Source organism: Oncorhynchus clarkii, chromosome 11 (assembly GCF_045791955.1).
Source record: "Oncorhynchus clarkii lewisi isolate Uvic-CL-2024 chromosome 11, UVic_Ocla_1.0, whole genome shotgun sequence".
NCBI classification, from domain to species: domain Eukaryota; kingdom Metazoa; phylum Chordata; class Actinopteri; order Salmoniformes; family Salmonidae; genus Oncorhynchus; species Oncorhynchus clarkii.
The window spans coordinates 31,454,857-31,460,856 of record NC_092157.1 but is presented as its reverse complement, the minus strand read 5'-3'; positions in this window follow the sequence as shown (position 1 = coordinate 31,460,856).

The following is a 6,000-nucleotide window of genomic DNA, read 5'->3' as shown; positions in this document are numbered from 1 at the left end:
TCATCTAGGCGATTCAATTGAGAGGGGGTATAGGGAGGGACAAACAGGAGAGGGAGGGAGGGGGGGCAGTGATTGAGGTGAGAAGGTTGCTTGCCAAATGGCACTATGCTCCCTACAAAGTGCACTACTTTTAACCAGGGCACAGAGCCCACAGGGGTCTGGTCAAAAGTAGTGCACTATGTAGGGAATAGGGTGCCATTTGGGACACAGAAGAAGACTGTGGTCAGTAGTGGTAAAGATGTAGTGAGGAGTCAGAAGCTCTGTTGGAAATGTAAAGTTGCCGTGTGTGTGTGTGTGTGTGTGTGTGTGTGTGTGTGTGTGTGTGTGTGTGTGTGTGTGTGTGTGTGTGTGTGTGTGTGTGTGTGTGTGTGTGTGTGTGTGTGTGTGTGAAATTTAATCAAATAAAATAAACTTTTATTTGTCTCATGCTTCGTAAACAAACAGGTGTAGACTAACAGTGAAATGTGTACTTACGGGTCCTTCCCAATGATGCAGAGAGAAAAATGTAGAAACAGTAGAAAAATAATAACACAATAAATAAATACACAATGAGTAATTATGACTAGGCTAAATACACAGGGTATCAGTACAGAGTCGCTGTGTGTGTGTGTGTGTGTGTGTGTGTGTGTGTGTGTGTGTGTGTGTGTGTGTGTGTGTGTGTGTGTGTGTGTGTGTGTGTGTGTGTGTGTATGAACTGACAAAGATCAGTCAGTGGCAGCTCGCGTCTCCGAACGTCTCTTTGACTGGAGCAGACGTCTGTCAGTGTGCATTGTGTCACTCGGGCCAGGGCCAAGGCTGTCTACAGAAAATCCATTGTAGTGAGGGATACTAGTAGGAAGTGATGGATAGTAGATGGCTTTTCCCCCTTCTTTTCGTCATTTAGGCATGGATGAATCAAGACAGCAGACGCATGCCATTAGGCTGCCAATGGGACAAACCCCAATATGTAATTGGAGCAAATGAGACTAAAAGATTCATATACAATATCTAAAAAGAAACGCCACCATCACAACTACACTGTTACACTGACTGAGAAGGAATGAGGAAGACCAATTTTAAGGATTATTTTAACCGAATCCTACAGTTTGAATCTTAAAACTCTGTGACTCCTCTATAAATAGTCAGAGCTCTGTGTCTGTCTGTCGCTCTCTATCTCTCTGAGTTTGGTTCCACAGGAGCGTTCTAATTGCCTATTGTTCTGTAGCTGTACTGTCTGGATGATGCGTACTGACAACCAGTCAACCAACATCCTCAAGTGATGTGTAGCCTACTTCAGAGGTTCCACAGGGAACTCAGCCATTTTACAGTTGTTTCTCTCTCTCTCTCTCTCTCTCTCTCTCTCTCTCTCTCTCTCTCTCTCTCTCTCTCTCTCTCTCTCTCTCTCTCTCTCTCTCTCTCTCTCTCTCTCTCTCTCTCTCTCTCTCTCTCTCTCTCTCTCTCTCTCTCTCTCTCTCTCTCTCTCTCTCTCTCTCTCTCTCTCTCTCTCTCTCTCTCTGGTAAGAGTATATGTCTAGATGTAATGTCCGTATGTGGCAGTGTAATTATAAAGTTCCGTAATTTGTCAATCAGTGTCCTCATCTCATCCTCTCATCCACATGAGTTGCCTCAAATCATAAGCCAGACTGAATATCCAGATATTATGTTCATAGTCAACATGGACAATGAGCAATTTAAAGAAAAAAAATCTCTCCCTACCTGCTCTTACAACATGTCCACCCCCCAGAGATATGAAGAGGGGGTCAGGATTTAACCTACTTCACACAGGCAGCTAGCTAGTAGCGTGAGCATGCATCCCAAATTGCACCGTATTCCCTATATAGTGCACTACTTCTGACCAGAGCTGTATGGCCATTTGGGAAACAGTCCCAGAGAGAGAGAAGAAGTATTACAACCACAATTCAGTTCCCCTGGTTCTGAGAATCAAGCAGACCGAAAAGACTACAGTGAAGCTCAGCTCATCCATTAAATTAGACTAATCAGTGAACCTCTCAGAGTGCTGTTTCTGAAAGATCTGTCATGTCCCCATCTTTTTTATTGTTTTATTGTCATAGTTTTTTAAAATGTAACCTTTATTTAACCAGGCAAGTCAGTTAAGAACAAATGTTTATTTACAATGATTGGCTACCCCGGCCAAACCCGGACGACGCTGGGACAATTGTGCACCACCATATGGGACTCCCAATCACGGCCGAATGTGATACAGCCTGGATTCAAACCAGGGACTGTAGTGACGCCTCTTGCACTGAGATGCAGTGCCTTAGACCACTGTGCCACTCAGGAGCCCTACTCCCTGCCACTCCCACAACACAGCCCTCATCAGAGCTCTCAGTCATCCTGACTGTCCATCACCAGGGTCGTGTTCAATAGGGCAACCCGTAAAAAAAAGTTTTTACTCAGAAATTAATATCTGTGTTCTTTTTGGACAAGTTCAGGTAGTAGTACCTCTCCATTTCAAAATGTTTCAAAACATTTTCTCCTCGCTGAACATGACCCAGGTTCAACTCCTACACTGATGGAGTGTGCTTCAGTAATGTATTAAATGAGTTGAGAGGGTCCCTACTGGAGGACTGATTAGTATTCCAATGCAGCATGTCAAGGAGACCCGCTGTCCCACAAACATCCCACAAGTGTTGCTTTAAAAGTGGCAAGCACTCTGATGCCAGACACTAAACGATATCTGTTTGATTTACTTGATCTCATCCAGCGCGCACGCACACACACTCTTTAAACAAAGCTCCCTGTGAGGGATGCAGGATTGGATTAAGACGGTGGGTGGTGTGGTGTTAATCCCACCACAGTGTCCGATTTCAAATAGTCTTTACAGCAAAAGCACCACACGATTATGTTAGGTCACCACCAACTCACAGAAAAATTCTGCCATTTTTCATCATTTTTGGACAGAAAGTTTCTGATTTCTGCAATGTTAGGTAGATAGAAAAAAGCTGTCCTTGAAACAGTCTTGATTTGTTCGTCAAAAGAGAGAATAGGGGGCAGACTAACGCCGAGAGGTCCTTCACAGTTTTATTTGAGACGACTGTACAACCATCAAGATTAATTGTCAGATTCAACTGAAGATCTCTTTGTTTCTTGGGACCTAAAACAAGCATCTCTGTTTTGATCGAGTTTAAAAGTAGAAAGTTTGCAGCCATCCACTTCCTTATGTCTGAACCACAGGCTTCTAGCGAGGGCAATTTTGGTGCTTCACCATGTTTCATTGAAATGTACAATTGTGTGTCATCCGCATAACAGTGAAAGTTAACATTATGTTTTCGAATGACATCCCCAAGAGGTAAAATATATAGTGAAAACAATAGTGGTCGTAAAACGTAACCTTGAGGAACACCGAAATTTACAGTTGATTTGTCAGAGGACAAACTGATATCTTTCCGACAGATAAGATCTAAACCAGGCCGCGACTTGTCCGTGTAGACCAATTTGGGTTTCCAATCACTCCAAAAGAATGTGGTGATCGATGGTATCAAAAGCAGCACTACGGTCTAGGAGCACGAGGACAGATGCAGAGCCTCGGTCTGACGCCATTAAAAGGTAATTTACCACCTTCACAAGTGCAGTCTCAGTGCTATGATGGGGTCTAAAACCAGACTGAAGCATTTTGTATACATTGTTTGTCTTCAGGAAGGCAGTAAGTTGCTGGACAACAGCTTTTTCTAACATTTTTGAGAGGAATGAAAGATTCGATATAGGCCGATAGTTCTTTATATTTTCTGGGTCAAGGTTTGGCTTTTTCAAGAGAGGCTTTATAACTGCCACTTTTAGTGAGTTTGGTACAGATCCGGTGGATAGAGAGCCATTTATTATGTTCAACATAGGAGGGCCAAGCACAGGAAGCAACTCTTTCAGTAGTTGAGTTTGAATAGGGTCCAGTATGCAGCTTGAAGGTTTAGAGGCCATGATTATTTTCATCATTGTATCAAGAGATATAGTACTAAAACACTTGCGTGTCTCTCTTGATCCCAGGTCCAGGCAGAGTTGTGCAGCCTCAGGACAACTGAGCTTTGGAGGAATACGCAGATTTAAAGAGGAGTCCGTAATTTGCTTTCTAATGATCATGATCTTTTCCTCAAAGAAGTTCATGAATGTATTACTGCTGAAGTGAAAGCCATCCTCACTTAGGGAATGCTGCTTTTTAGTTAGCTTTGCGACAGTATCAAAAATAATTTCCAATTAAGTTGGAAAAATAGGATGATCGAGCAGCAGTGAGGGCTCTTCGATACTGCACGGTACTGTCTTTCCAAGTTAGTCGGAAGACTTCCAGTTTGGTGTGGCGCCATTTCCGTTCCAATTTTCTGGAAGCTTGCTTCAGAGCTCGGGTATTTTCTGTATACCAGGGAGATAGTTTCTTGTGACAAATGTTTTTCGTTTTTAGGGGTGCAACTGCATCTAGGGTATTGTGCAAGGTTAAATTGAGTTCCTCAGTTAGGTGGTTAACTGAAAGCCTTTTGGAGTGGGTCTGTGGACTTTTCCATGTGAATATTAAAATCACCAAAAATTCAAATATTACCTGCTATGACTACAGGGTCAGATAGGAATTCAGGGATCTCAGTGAGGAACGCTGTATATGGCCCAGGAGGTCTGTAAACAGTAGCTATAAAAAGTTATTGAGTAGGCTGCATAGATTTCATGACTGGAAGCTCAAAAGACGAAAACGTCTGTTTTTTTTTTGTAAATTGAAATTTGCTATTGTAAATGTTAGCAACACCTCCGCCTTTGCGGGATGCACGAGGGATATGGTCACTAGTGTAACCAGGAGGTGAGGCCTCATTTAACATAGTAAATTCATCAGGCTTAAGCCATGTTTCAGTCAGGCCAATCACATCAAGATTAGGATCAGTGATTAGTTCATTGTCTATAACTGCTTTGAAGTGAGAGATCTAACATTAAGTAGCCCTATTTTGAGATGTGAGGTATCACGATCTCTTTCAATAATGGCAGGAATGGAGGAGGTCTTTATCCTAGTGAGATTGCTAAGGCGAATACCGCCATGTTTAGTTTTGCCCAACCTAGGTCGAGGCACAGACACGGTCTCAATGGGGATAGCTGAGCCGACTACACTGACTGTGCTAGTGGCAGACTCCACTAAGCTGGCAGGCTGGCTAACAGCCTGCTGCCTGGCCTGCACCCCATTTCATTGTGGAGCAAGAGGAGTAGAGCCCTGTCTATGTTGCTAGATAAGATGAGAGCACCCCTCCAGCTAGGATGGATGATCACTTTGCTCATTGTATATGTAATTGCTTCTTGCAACTATCTACTCACTCTCCTCCTCTCACCTTTTCCCTTCGCTTGTGGACTTCAGTGCACAACACATCACCTGTCTGTGACCAGGCAAAAATCCTTTCCAAGCCAAACCTTCATATCATGACGATAACTGCTACACACAGCCTACATTGCGGACTCGTCATAGTCAACATAGCTACTAGAATTAACACGTTAGTAAACCCACTACAATCATGCAGTACAGTGTACAGTCAGAAAGCAGTTTAGCAGTTAAACCAAAAGGTTACCTTGATTTGGAAGAGTTCCAGTGTTAGATAGCCATAGATAGTTAGCTAACTTTGCATCCCTCTCTGTTTGACCTGGGTGTTTGAGTAGGCTAAACTAGCTAGCACATTCACTAGCTAAGTGAAAGTGAAAGTAAAAAAATATATACAACCAAATATATCTCTTCATTTTTGAATAAATTAACTATTGCCTTTCTTTCTCTTTCAGTCAACTTCTCACCACATTTTATACACTGCAGTGCTAGCTAGCTGTAGCTTACGCTTTCAGTACTAAAATCATTCTCTGATCTTTTGATTGGGTGGACAACATGTCAGTTCATTCTGCAAGAGCTCTGATAGGCTGGAGGACGTCCTCCGAAAGTTGTCGTAATTACTTTGTAAGTCTGTGGAAAGGGTTGAGAGCCATGAGCCTCCTAAGTTTTGTATTAAAGTCAATGTACCCAGAGGAGAACAGAAGGTAGCTGTCCTCTGGCTACACCAT